The 14113-nt window shown below is 38.0% G+C and overlaps 1 pseudogene; it reads right to left on the reverse strand.

The window, feature by feature from the left end:
* Window positions 1-14113, reverse strand: part of LOC135224244 (MOXD1 homolog 1-like) — a 32348-nt pseudogene that overhangs the window by 15450 nt on the left and 2785 nt on the right.

Consider the following 14113-nt stretch of genomic DNA (forward strand, 5'->3'; position numbering starts at 1 on the left):
TTTGTTTGGAAAGAATTAAATATATATTCTGGATAATTTACCGGTAACTGCTTGAGGTTTTAATTTTAATAACTGTTTTAGAGATTCTTCTATTTCATCAATTACTGGTAATTACCAAAAGATTCTTGTGAATTCGTGTACCTGAAAGTTACAACTCGAATCGATGTTTTCGAAATACATGTCATTCATAGGATGTCAAGCGACACGAATGTGGATGGACTCTTAAATACCCTTCCAGATGAAAAATATCATCAGGTCTGCTGAAACTGAAAACAGGGCTAATTTCTTTTTGTAAGTAAGTTCAAAGTCCCACGTTTCCTAAGTGAAAAACAATGCTTCAGGGTTACGTAACGATTTTATTTAAGAGTGAAAGAGAAATGACAGATCACGATCGCCGTGTCCATGACTAAATGTATTTCGACGTTCGTCACATTTTCTACCTCTTTTCGGACATCATTAACCCTTTGTCTAGTTTTCCCCAAGGTTATGAACACTTCTGAACGAAATTTTAGTGAAAGCTTTTAAATGCCCTCCTGACCAGAGAACTGCACCTTGATTTTGCCCAGTGTATCATGATAGGGCTACATTAACAGGTGGTTATGAATCATGTAATTATTTATGACACTTCTTAAACAAATTCTTTTTCCAGCAATCAAAACTGTCTTTCAAAAACCGTGGATTATGGATCGAGTTCACAACCGACTCACGTTTTTTAAAGAGAAATTCAGCTGAAGCACATGATGAGGACAATAAGTAAACTCATCTAAATGAGAATTTGGATAAAATCCACGTTGATCGCGATGATGATGATAATGCACGAAAGCACAGCCACATAAGAATAATATAGGAATTAACCGAAAAAGGATTAGGTTATTGGCCGACTTATACCCTTACTCAAAATTACATATTTCTTCAAAATTTTAATAATTTCGTTCATCAAACAGTAACACTTTTTTACACAAACGGAAATGCTTTTTTTCTCAATGAAATATCTGCGTAAATAACACAGATGTAATATATATATATATATATATATATATATATATATATATATATATATATAGATAGATAGATAGATAGATGTAAATATATATATATATATCTATAATATATATATAAGATATATATATATATATTATCTATATATAAATTAAATATAATATATATAGATACCTTAAAGAAGAAAGTAAAGTGTCAGTGATTGTGATGTATCAGATTTCTTGGCTGTGGGGGAGACAGAAGAACCTAGCGACAGCCTTCTTCAAAGAAGGAATTGTTGAGTATGCATTTGTGAGGCCGAGGCCTGTACAACCAGTTGCTATGGGGCTTTAAGGTGTGGCTCATAACTACGTGCATTTGTGCATGTAATGATGGGTGTAATCGCCCAATACTTAGTGGAGAAAAGCCACATGCTCTGGAGGCAAGGTAAAAGACGGTTCAGAGGACACAAAGTGTTGGAAGAAACCCATCGAAGAGGTATGGCACATTTAAAAGACTTAGGAACAGTTGCCTTTGAAAAGAAGAGAAGTGTGAAGTTATACATTATTTAACATTAATTAATTAATTGTGTGTTGGGAAATATAATGGATATGTCTCTTTGTTTCAGATGGGTCCCATGTCATTATTCTAGAGACGGGATTCTCTAAAGACTTGACAATTGAAATGTAGTGGTTGACAATTTGGGAGTTTGGTGGTGATTACTTAGTCTAATTCAGGAGAGTAAAATGATAATTTACAGTTCTTTTGTGGGTCAGACTTAGTTCTTAAAATGACACTATTTAGTCACTTAGTTCCACATTATGTTCATCTTGTTTGGGAAATATGAATAGCATATTTTTGTATTTACGTGAATTCATTAGCCTAGTTTGACATAGCTTCCAGAGAGAGACGGCCAGCTACTGAAAGGTAAGAGTTGCCACTTGTTTAGTTTTGATTAGTGGGTTATAGTTTTGTGGAGCCTCTAAAAAGCTTTTTATACATTTTATAGGCTGTAGGTACGCTAACGAAGAGACTTGTGGCTAGTTTAGGCATATGTTTGTGGGGAGGAAAAGGGTTATAATTATGTCACAGGCAACTCGGGGTTTTTTTTGCTGATTCAAGGGTTTTTATTCCAAAGTTTTGGGGATCCAAGTTTAAATTTTTTGACATATTAAAGTGTTTACTGGGTGTGGTGAATAAGTTACGCATGTTTGCAATATGTATACAAGTTTGGGTTTCAGTCATATGAAGATGTGAGTGTAATTTTATTGTTTCCTTTTTTCCCTTTTTTTTTTTGTTCTCTTTTTATCGGTGATGAATTTGCTCAAAGTGTATTTTTGTTTTGATGTCTCTCGAGATTCGATGGACATTGGGGAGGTTTTGTAATAACATGAGCGAGGTTTTTTTGGTTATTGTGAGTTCCGCCCTAGAGAGAGAGAAAGAGGAGAGTTTTGAGTGAGAGAGAAGGAGAGAGAGGTTTGTTGTTAGGTGCTTGGAAATGTGAGAGAGAGAGATGGTTTGCTGAATGAAGTGCTTTTGCACATTTTTTTTATCTCCTCCCTGTTTTTTGGTGTGACCTTGTACTGCAAATAGCCGTTTGTGGGATGATTTACTGGGCGCGGTGCATGTTTTTTTTTTATCTTTTATTAAGGGATGTTTATATTATTATTTTTGTTTCTGCATTGGGTTTTGTGTGTATATAAATACATTAATGTTATTGAGGTCGGGAAATGTCATAAAGCACAAAAGCTTCCGTAAAGATAAGAAAATGGAGAATGCAAAGAGTACGACGACTCTGCTTCATCACGTCATGAATGTTAGTGCGTGTGTAAGTCCATTTAGGGGAATTGTAGATGGAGCATTTATGCAACCAGTACAAATCTTTGTTGACGGTGTGAATAATTATTTAAGGGCAAAAAAATAACAGATGGGGTAGAAGAATTTAGAGAGGCGAAAATTTTGTTAGATCTCAATAAGGGTGATCTCTCCCATCGTTGCGGGAGTTTAAAATTTGATAAATGGTACTTGGGCTGATTTGCAAGCATTTTTAAGAGCAGCTTATGGCTCAAAGGAACACGGGGATATGGTGAGGGACCTCAGGGGGCTATATAAGATATGGAAAGGTACAAATGCCTCGTAGAACATAGTTCAAAACTTTTTGACTCGGCGGCAGAATGGGTAGGAAAATTGAAAACATCTAAATGGGTTATAGGAGGCAGTGTCTCACTTGACAATTTACATAAACTGATCCATTTTTCGATCCTCTTGCACGATGTACTGGATGCAATAGTAAATTTTTGATGAAAAGATTGAACCTACATTAATGAAGAATGAATTTATGCCCAAATTGAGAATCATATGTCTAAATGTCCCACTGTAGAAAGTACATTTTTTAATGGGACAGGCCCGAGAAATAGGGTGCAAAGAGAGACAGAATTTTCTTCTCCCCATTTCTGTGCAAAACTTGAATATAACAAAAGATCGATCGATCAAAGGCAACAGCATTTGTGCTATTTCAGTTGTGTTAAGCCAGGGCACCCAAAGAAAATGTGTAGAGTTGAATATTGTGGAATGTGTAGGAGTTCGGATCACTATTGGCAATCTTGTCTGTCTCAGATATGGAAAGATGCGAGGCTTACGCCTCAAAGTTCTGAGAGTTATAATGTGGGGACTTCCCAGGTGGGTTATTTCAGAGGGCAAAGGGATCCGCAAAATTTTTGGAAGGTCAATCAACAAAAAGGGTACAGGTGATTAGTACGTGCCATTGTGGTCTCGTGGGGGATGCCCCAGAGTCCAGGCCTATAGTTTACACAACAGTGGAGGACATTGATATCCCAGTATTTATTGATACTGGCGCAAGCGTAAACTTGATGGATCACAATTTGTATCAATCTATGTTCTCCCATTATCCTTTGAAACCCTATGCGGAGACGGTGTGTGATGTGCAAGCCCATATATTAAATACCCTGGATTGTATTCAAATACAGTTTACTCTCAGTGACAGAGTATTAATAGAACCATTTTTGGTAATGAAAGGGATTGCGTTGGGCAACAGGCTTTTGCTGGGTCATCCTGCATGTAGGAGACACAAGATTTCGATCCATGCGGGTGTTAATGGGATAACAGTCAGAATACTTGGTGTTTTTCTTCCTTATGAGGACGTGATTAGAACTGAGGATATGGAGATTATTGAAAAAGGGGATGTGTGGTGATGCTAATGGTGATGATACTGGGGTTTATGGGGAGTGGTAATATTAAAACTCACATGGTGATATGGGAAATAATTGCGGGTATTGCTATGCGGCACATTGGAGTTCACGGTGGTAACAATTTTGGTGAATGTGACAATGATATTATGGGTGGTGATACTGGTACTAATATTGATGTTACTTCTGATACTAACAATGGAGTGGATGTAATGAGAACTAAGGGTGGTGATGTTTATGGGGTTATGGAAAGGGAAGGTACTAACCACACATATAAAGGTGTTTTATCTGAGGATGTGTTAATGCCCGGCTTCAAAGACTATGGTAAAAGTCAAATTAAGAGGGGAGAAAACCTCCGGATGTGTGTATTATGAAAAAATAGTGAGAAGCTAAGAGGGGTTATTAGCATGGCATCAGTGAACAGTGTATCCAAGAATGGGGATTACATGGTTAGAATTATTAAACTGAACGATCACAATGAGGAAATACCAAAGGAATACATATATATTGAATCTCCAAGATTGGAGTAGTGATAGTGGTTCAGTGGCTATCGTAGAGGGGATACCTGAGTTTTCAGAGGCAGAAATGCAATCAAGGAAATGAATATTTAGAGAACATTTAGCTAATGCTGATTATAGTGAGCATGTTGAAGCGATAAGCGAGCTCTTGTCAGAATTTGGGGATATGGTAGCCTTACAAGGTGATAAATTGGGGTTGACTAATGTGTTAGAGTATAAGTAAAGATTTGGAGAGTGGCACAAAAACCTATATTCCTGCACACCGCATACCTTTCAAAATCAGGGAAACAGGTAGAGAAAGAGGTCAATAGATGGGAGGAAGAAGGAAATCATTAGACCTAGTTGTCTCCATACAACTTTCCGTGTGATCAGTGCCTAAGAAGGACGGTTCTGTCCGTGTATGCGTTGATTTTAGACGTTTAAATGAAAAGACAATCCCTGACCGCTATCCAGTCGCGTGCATACCAGATCTTTTTGTTGAAATCGGGGGACATAAATTTATTTATGCTCAATTGATTTGGCGAGGGTTTTTTGCAGGTCCCTCTTAGTGAAAGTAGCAAGGAATATACAGCTTTTCAGTGCCCAACGGACACTATGAATTTGCGCGAATGTCATTTGGTTTATCGGGCAGTCCGATGACTTACCAGGTTGGTAAATACAGTTTTGCATGGGTTATTGGGTAAAAATGTTTTCGTGTATATGGATGATATTTTAGTAGCAACAGACATGATCGCGCAACACCTGGAAGTGCTTACAGAAGTACTTAAGAGGCTTAGATTAGCGGGGTTGAAAATCAAGCTAGCCAAGTGTTCATTCTTGAAAAAGCAAATCACATATCTAGGCCATGTCATATCTAAGGAAAGGGTTAGAGTAAATGATGATAAAGTCAAAGCAATGGCGAATTTTCGCACCCCAAGATCAAAGAAAGAGATTAAGTCATTCCTGGGTATCGCCGGTTTTTTCAGGATGTTTGTGAAAGGGTTCTCTAATATAGCGGCCCCCCTAACAGATGTATTGCAGGAAAACGTTCAATTTCAAAGGAAGGAACCCCAGTCGGAGAGTTTTCAAAAGCTTAAGGACGTGTTAATGAATCCCCCAGTTTTGAAGTTTCCAGATTTTAGCAAACCTTTCACATTAGTGACCAATGCCAGCCAGGAGGGTATAGGTGCTTGCCTTATGCAAAAGTTTGATGGGAAATTTCATCCCATAGACTTTTATAGCAGGAAGTTCAGGACAAAGGGCAGCAATGAGAGATCATTGGCTACCATAGATTAAGAAGCCTTTGAAATATAGTGTTAAGCTTGTTTCATTTTAAAATGTTACTGATGGGGAATAAAGTAGAAGTCCACTACAGACCACAAGCCATTATTAGATCTTTTTAATAAACCTGATTTGTTGCTAAAAGAGCTCGATGGTTTCTAAACGATCAGAGATTTTGATGCGAAGCTCGAATATAGAAGACAAATTAAATGTAGTTGCGGATGCCCTTAGTAGAAGTTTTCAAGACAAGGAAGGATTTTAAGTTGCGCAAGTCACTAGCGAGTCTATACAATGGGATATGGCTGGGCTTTCATAGAGCAAAGGCAAGATGAAGACGAGATTCTGGCAGATGCAAAAGTGCTTCTTAGAGGGAATTAGTCAAGAAAATTAAATATAAATTGAGAACCAGTGAAAGTAAAGAAGATACGACACAGATCGCAATTCCGAAATTCCGAAAGTCCTAATTCCAGTGGTTTTGGATATAGTACATTGCAGGTTTGGTAGTCCACACTTGGGGATAGAAAAAACGTATAATGAAGTTTGTGCTAAATACATTTGGAAAAGCATGGGGAAAGATGGGGAAAATTTTGTGAAACACTGTATAGTATGCAACGCATGCAAGCCTGCAAGGATAACTTCATGCAAATTAGGATCATATCCTACACCAAGTAGACCTTTTTTCAGAGAAAATACATATGGATATCCTGGGAAATTTTTTGTGAGTCTAGATATGCGAATACGTACTTGTTAGTAATAATAGATGAACTTACAAGGATAGTAGAAAAAATTTCCCACTTAAGCATAAACGTCTGAAGAAATAGCAGTAGCATTTTCAATGGTTATCATTTGCAGATAGGGCTCACCCGAGGTTCTATTGACCGACAATGGGCAGAGAATTTGTGAACAAAAACTTTGGAATGTTTAGCGTAAGTCATGGGGAGGTACAGAAAGTAACAATTATTCCATATAGACCTGAAGCTAATGGGTTGTGTGAAACGAGCGAACAGGAAAGTGCTCGAGGCTCTCGGGAAAACTGTAGGTGGTAATGATAAGAATTGGGACAGATATATTGACGTTGTTAGACATAGTATTAACACTGCGGTTAGTGATTTCATTAAAATGTCTCCATTTGAAGCTTTGTTTGGTTGCCCAGCACGAGGCACATTTGATTTGCTAACTATACCTCATCATGGGGAGGATACGATCGAGTCGTTGATATCTACAGCTAGAGAGAGACATGCTTGCCTCAGCCGTAACCTTGAAGCCGCAACCAGAGAGATGGTAAAGAATAGTATCAGTAAAACATCTGATCCCAAGATCGATGTCGGAGACAAGGTATTTTTAAAAATCAACGTGAGAAACGAGCTCAATTACAAATTAGGCCCAAAATTTGAAGATCCTTTTAGAGTCATTGAGGAAAAAATTGGAAACAGATTTGTAGTCTTGGGTACACACATGAGAGCCGAACCTTGTATGTGTAACTGAGTTACGCATATACGGTTACAAGGTGTCAAAATGTTGAGGACGAACCGTAACCACTTTAAACACGTAACTTCATTTCAATCCACTGCGATCATCAGTCTGTCTCTGTCCGGGTTGTTTACCGACGATGGCCGCAAAGCAAGTAGCAGCTGCCCCGATATTTATATTACATATTTAACGAAGATGAAGCGAAATAAAAGAAGATGGTGGCAATCAAGGTTATATACTAGAAGGGTAAATACAGTGGTCGGGAATTACTCGCTGACATGAGATTCCAAGAAGTTTCTGGCCACAGTAAAGTCTTTTCTTCGTAATAACTAATAAATTGAAGGACCTCTTCCTCACTCCAATCAGCCATGGTAGACAAATACGTACTGACTGACCAAAAAAAAACAGGTACTATACTATGGGACGGCCTTTGTTCATAGTCGGTAAGTAAAACAAGTTCAGCAACCTCTGTTGATACGCGTGTAATACAGGTCCCGTCCACACATGGCGTAACGGTGATTCGGGGCCCAAAAACCGACAATTGCTGGGACGGAGGGCGAACGAGCCTCGAACCTCGCAGGTTCGGGTTCGGGTTCGAGGAACCGTCCACACTTGCGTTTTTTGTTAAAAGAATCGGTTACAATACAAGGTTCAGTTCGCACTTGTGTACCCACCTTAAAAGAAGAAAAAACAGGTCGGTCCAAATTAACACATATCAAAATTGAAAAGAATTGGTTGTGGTGATTGATATATTGTTGCGCAATTGCATTTTTTGTTGTTGTCTGGTTTTTGCAAATTAATGGTGAAATGTGTTTAATAATTTTTCTCTTTCATTTCTTCTACTGTTTTTTTTTCTATTATGCGCAAACTGTAGCGTTTTGGCGTAAGATTCAGAGGTCAATATTTTACATGGAAAGTTGGTTTGAAAATATGGCGAATTTCTGTTATAGCCGAGAATGATGATAAATATGTGACAATTCCTGTGTGTATGGGGTTTTGGAATTAAAATTTTGTGTGGTTTTTTTTTTGGGGGGGGGGGGGGGGTTGGCATATTTTTTTTTTGGGGGGGCTGAGTGTTTTTTGTGGCTATGATTTTTGGTGGTGATCTGTGGTTTTACGAGCAAAGAGGCACTACTGCATTATGGTTTTATGAGTCCCTATGGAGGTGTTGTGTTTTTATATTCACAAGTGATTATATTTGGCGGTATATATATAATTGTTGAATAGTGGTTTTCTGTGGTTTATATCCCGACGAGGTGGTAATGTGGTTTTATATACTTGGGGTAGTATCATGGGGGAGTTATGTTTTAAGGGCGGCAATTTTTAGGCACCTTTGGTGATATCCTAAAGATAATTTTGTGAAATGTGGTTATATAGTGTTAGTATAGAATTTTTGGGGCTATTTGGAGAATAATGATGTGTGAGGTTTCCAGTCTGACTAGACAAATCTAGATGCGATTCGAGCACATGAGGTGTTCACAGGTGGATTTTTGCTGATATTGCTGTGATGAGTCCGGCTGCTGATTTTTTCCTTTCGGAGTCGATTACTCGGAGATTTGCACTATTTTCAGAGATGTTGACTATGGCATTCCACGAAGATGTATGTAAGGGGTCGTTTCTGGTCAATGAGATATGTTGCGGAAGCAAATTCCGTAATGATACATACTGAATTTATGGAGGAAAATGTTGGATTATATATGTTTTTTTTTTCTCTGTGTACATTTTGTAATGGGGAAAGTTCACTTATTATTGTTACTATTATTTGTTTTTCATTTCTTTTTCTTTTCCTACAAGAGGTGTTGTAATTGGGGTTAAGCTTTACATAGCATTTCTATTTTAGACAGGAGATATAATTTATTGGGGTATATGAGCTACATAGAAGGGGTGTTCGGCATTATATATCATGGAGGTTAATTATATAAACAGTAAAAGAGTTTTGCTGGTAGACATTATGGGTTCTTTTTTGATAGTGTGTTTGTCAGATATAGGATTTCTTGTGAGGATTCAGTGGGTAAAGATTATATTTTGTTTAGTGAGGAATTTTTAACATTTGACTAGGAGATTGAGTATAGTAATTACTGACAGATTTGTGTGGTAAAGCAAGACTTTAGTTAATCTATGATCATTGTTAGACTTTTTAAATACGGGGACACAGATGACTTTAGAGTCTACAATCTTCTGCGAGGTGGGTGCGAGTCACACTTGCATGGAAGTAAGTCACAGTATATTTCCTTGACAACGAGGTGGTGACCATGTTTCCCTCAGTAGAAAACGTTGAATCCACAGTTTCATGTCGAGGGGGTGTTGGATACACTTACGAGGGTTGCAGACGCTGAATAATGGCACTTGATGAGCTGTTTCGAGATGGTTTACGTGGCTCAGCCTGTGTCTACACTATTCGACATGTTCTTGCTTATCTTAGTGACGAGGATGAGTTTTTCATCAATGAACGTTACACAATTTTTTTTTTTCTGCTAGCCAGTCATACTAATCACAATTTGTGCGGTAGGAGTTCTTAAACTTCTGGGCGTCCGGCAAGGCACAAGGGTTCCAGCAATGGAGGTAGCCCTAAATCATGCGGCAAATTAAAACATTGTGCATTAGCTTCTGATGTGGTGTGCGACATGATTGCATTAAAGACATAGGTGGCCGAGCCGTATTAAAGAAGAAAGTAAATGTGTCAGTGAATTGTGATGTATCAGCTTTTTTGGCTTGGAGACAGAAAGAACCTAGCGACAGCCTTCCTTGAAGAAGGAATTGTTGAGTATGCATTTGTGAGGCTGAGGCCTGTACAACCAGTTGCTATGGGGCTTTAAGGTGTGGCTGATAACTACGTGCGTTTGTGCGTGTAATGATGGGTCCATCCGCCGATACTTAGTGGAGAAAAGCCACACACTCTGGAGGCAAGGTAAAAGACGGTTCGGTGGACACGAATTGTTGGAAGAAACCCATCGAAGAGATATGGCACATTTAAAAGACTTAGGAACAGTTGTCTTTGAAAAGAGAGAAGTGTGAAGTGTATACATTTACTTATCATTGATTAATTAATTGTGTGTTGGGAAATATAATGGATATGTTTCTTTGTTTCAGATGGGTCCTATGTCATTATTCTAGAGACAGGATTCTCTAAAGACTTGACTATTGAAATGTAGTAGTGACAATTTGGGTGGAGTTTGGGGTGATTACTTAGTCTAATTCAAGAGAGTAGAACGATAATTTACAGTTCTTTTGGGTCAGACTTAGTTCTTAAAATGAACAACTATTCAGTCACTTTGTTCCATACAATGTTCTCTAGTTTGGGAAAAAAATAGCATATTTTTGTATTTACGTGAATTCATTACCCTAGTTTGATATAGTTTCCAGAGAGAGACGGCCAGCTACTGAAAGGTAGGAGTTGCCACTTGTTTAGTTTTGATTAGTGGTTATATATATATATATGTGTATATATATATATATATATATATTATATATATATATAATATATATATATATATATATATATATGTATACATACATATATATATATATAAAAGGATGACAGAAAAGGTTTCATTTCATGGAAGATGTATGAAACTTTTTGAAAATTTCGTTTTTCGAGGGGGGGATTGGTACGGAGAAGAGTCAGGGCGGAAACCAAAGTTTGAATCCAAAAACAATTGAAGCTTGATTTACTGACATAATATTCTACGAACTGTTCTCGAAAGAAGAAAACAAAGATAAATCCCTTAATGGTTGTCGAAAACACATTGAAATTAAGGCCATGGTTCATCAACTAACATAAGGCTTACGTTTCGAGGAGGAAAACGTTCCTTGTTTGACAGATTTAACATAAGCAAAACAAAGGTTTTTTTTTTTTAATTTTTTTTTTATTAAGTGAGATTTAGGCTGTCAAGCCAAGCGATAGTGCAAACCTCGGCTATTCAGCAACCTGAGACAGTGAAAGGAGGGAGTTAGAGTGATTGGACAACCTAATAAGAAACTTAGAAAATAAGGGTGAATAGCAAGGATCCATAGGTGGAATTCGGAGATAACCCCCACAGTTGCTTAAGAAGCAACATTTCGATTCCGTGGGGGAGAACTGCCGTTCGTGCATTTGCTTACTAAGGTTCTTTACGGCGTTCCCTAAACCTCCTTTCGTTCCTTTTGCTGTATCCCCTTTCATATTCTGTTTCTTCCATGTTACTCTCCAGTCTCTCCTAACAACTGATTCATTGTGCAACTGCGAGGTTTCCTCTTGTTACAACTTTCAAACCTTTTGTATAGCAATTTACCGTTTCAGCACTGAATGACCTCATAGGTCCCCAGTACTCGGCCTTTGGCCTAAATTCTATACTCGCTATATATTCAGAAAGGTAAGGTCAGTAGTTGCTAAGTAGTGCACGAGCCTGTTGCATAAGAACTAGAAACAACGGATCTTTGACGTGTCTTCGCTTGAACCCCTTCACCAATGACGTTTGAAGAAGAGCGATAATGGGCTTCTAGTTGATGCATAAACCATTCACAAGCAAAATAATGAAACCGATAGAATGGCCTGTTTGCCGACTTGCCCACTTTAATCTAATGTGGGTAAGTTTGAGAGTAACATGAAAAATCCAAGTGATAAATTGAAAATGCAGGGAATTCGTCAACTACAGCAGCAATAGTTGTGAGTTGGCTTCATGCGCTTGGTAGACTAGAGAATAGGCTGTCGTCCAAAAGGTTTTGCAGTTACAATATTATTTTGGGGTGGTTTTAACATAAAAAAAAAAAAAAAAAAATATATATATATATAAATATATATCTTTTCAAATGATACGTGCTCTAATGAAAAACGATGAATTGGGTGGATTATAAATGAAAACTGCAGATATACGGAATCTTTGTCAGAAGAACTATATGATAATAGCAACAACCTGCCATCAAATATAGTAAGCTATTTTGGTTTAAAATCACAACGTGTTACAGTTGCATATTTAATGCACTGATAATATTGTCGTAATTTTAAAAAACAATCCTCCTAGTAGCATGAGTCTTGAAATAGAGAAACAAATCCCCATTTATGTACATGTACTTATATTTAAATGATAAATTTGTACAGAAAGCTTTCTGTACAAAATCAAATTTATCTTTATATGTACATCATTGGTATTTGTTTCTCCGTTAGTCGTGATTGGTATGTGGCGTGATTGTGATCAGGTCATTGTTGAAATATTTTATTTGGAGTTACAAAGATATCTAATTTAGGTATTCAGGAGTAAATACATAACTAAAAAAAAAATCCATTTTCTTTTACAGGACTTTCAAAATGTTTGTTTCAGGTTCTGAACTCGGCCACTAATCTGCTGTCGGGTGTTCAATAGCCAAGATGAAGAACAGTCATTTGAAACCGAGAACGATGTAGTTTTATTGTCTATTGTGATATCCACTCCGCATATACAGCCCCGCAACTGGGATCTAGTTGTCAATGAGCCTGGACACTTTCAATAGTGTCAGAGGTGAATCCCCCTTGAATTTCAGCGCTATATTATTACATGCCTTGAAAGTTTTACTCATTCGGTTTGAATTTGATTGTTATATACCTCGAAAATTTCAGTAGTTTTATTTGAATTTGGGTGTGCGATCGTTTTACATTCGTGTTGTTTGTCGTATTGATTTGATTTTTAAAATGTGTTTGTTGCTGTAGGGGGGGGCTTTTTTTTTTTGTGGGGGTGGGGGGGATTTTTTGGGGGGGGGGGGGGGGGTGGGGGGGGGGGGGGGGGTTTGGGGGGGCGATTTGCTTTCACATCAAGTAGGTGTTGACTTTTATGCCAGCCTGTCAACGTCAAAGACTTTAAGGGATTGAATGAATGAACGAAAACTCATGCTGCTCAAGTCGATGCGTTATTCGAAATGTTCTACCCCATTTGACAACGTATTTATATAGTGTAATGAATACAATCAGTTTATTGCATTTCTATCATATTTTGATTTATCATGGTAGCTTTGTAATGTCGTTGACATGTATGAAGTAATGAATCCGTCATTGTTTTCGAACCCTGTGACTATCTATCTTCCTCTAGAATAATAAAATCCTAGTGAAAGACAAACCGATTTGTCTTCCCCGGTGTGGGGCTGGATTTGGTAGAGGAACGGAAGGGTAGAATAGACGTAGTACACCCTCCATTTTTGCAAATCTGTTTGTCGTGGCCTGACAGGTATGGGATCGGGAAGGTAGGGGAGACCAATATCTAGATCTTGGGGGAGACAAACTAGTCCGCAAATATTGTGGAGACACTGTAGGCATTACTTAAGGTTCTTTGCAGCGTGCCTTCGGCCTCTGGCTGCAGCCACTTTCGTTCCTTTTACTATAGGTCCTTTCACATTCTCTTTCTTCATTTTTACTGTCCCACCCTCTCCTAATACTTGATTTCATAGTGCAACTGCGAGTTTTCCTCTTGTTACGCCTTTCAAACTTTTTACTGTCAATTTCCGTTTCGGCTCTGAATGACCTCATAGGTCCCAGTGCCTAGGCTTTTGGCCTAAATTCTATGTTCAACTCAACTCAAATATTGTGGAGAGCACTTACATGAACATGTAGTTCCCCTGTGAAGTCATCAACCCATGCTAGTACTATGTCGGCGCCTTCATGCCTCCGCTGGGAGAAAAATCAATGCCAATAAAACCAGTTGTTTCCACCTGTGAAAAGAAATAATGTTTAAATCT

This window comes from Macrobrachium nipponense, chromosome 10 (genome assembly GCF_015104395.2).
Source record: "Macrobrachium nipponense isolate FS-2020 chromosome 10, ASM1510439v2, whole genome shotgun sequence".
Taxonomy (NCBI): Eukaryota; Metazoa; Arthropoda; class Malacostraca; order Decapoda; family Palaemonidae; genus Macrobrachium; species Macrobrachium nipponense.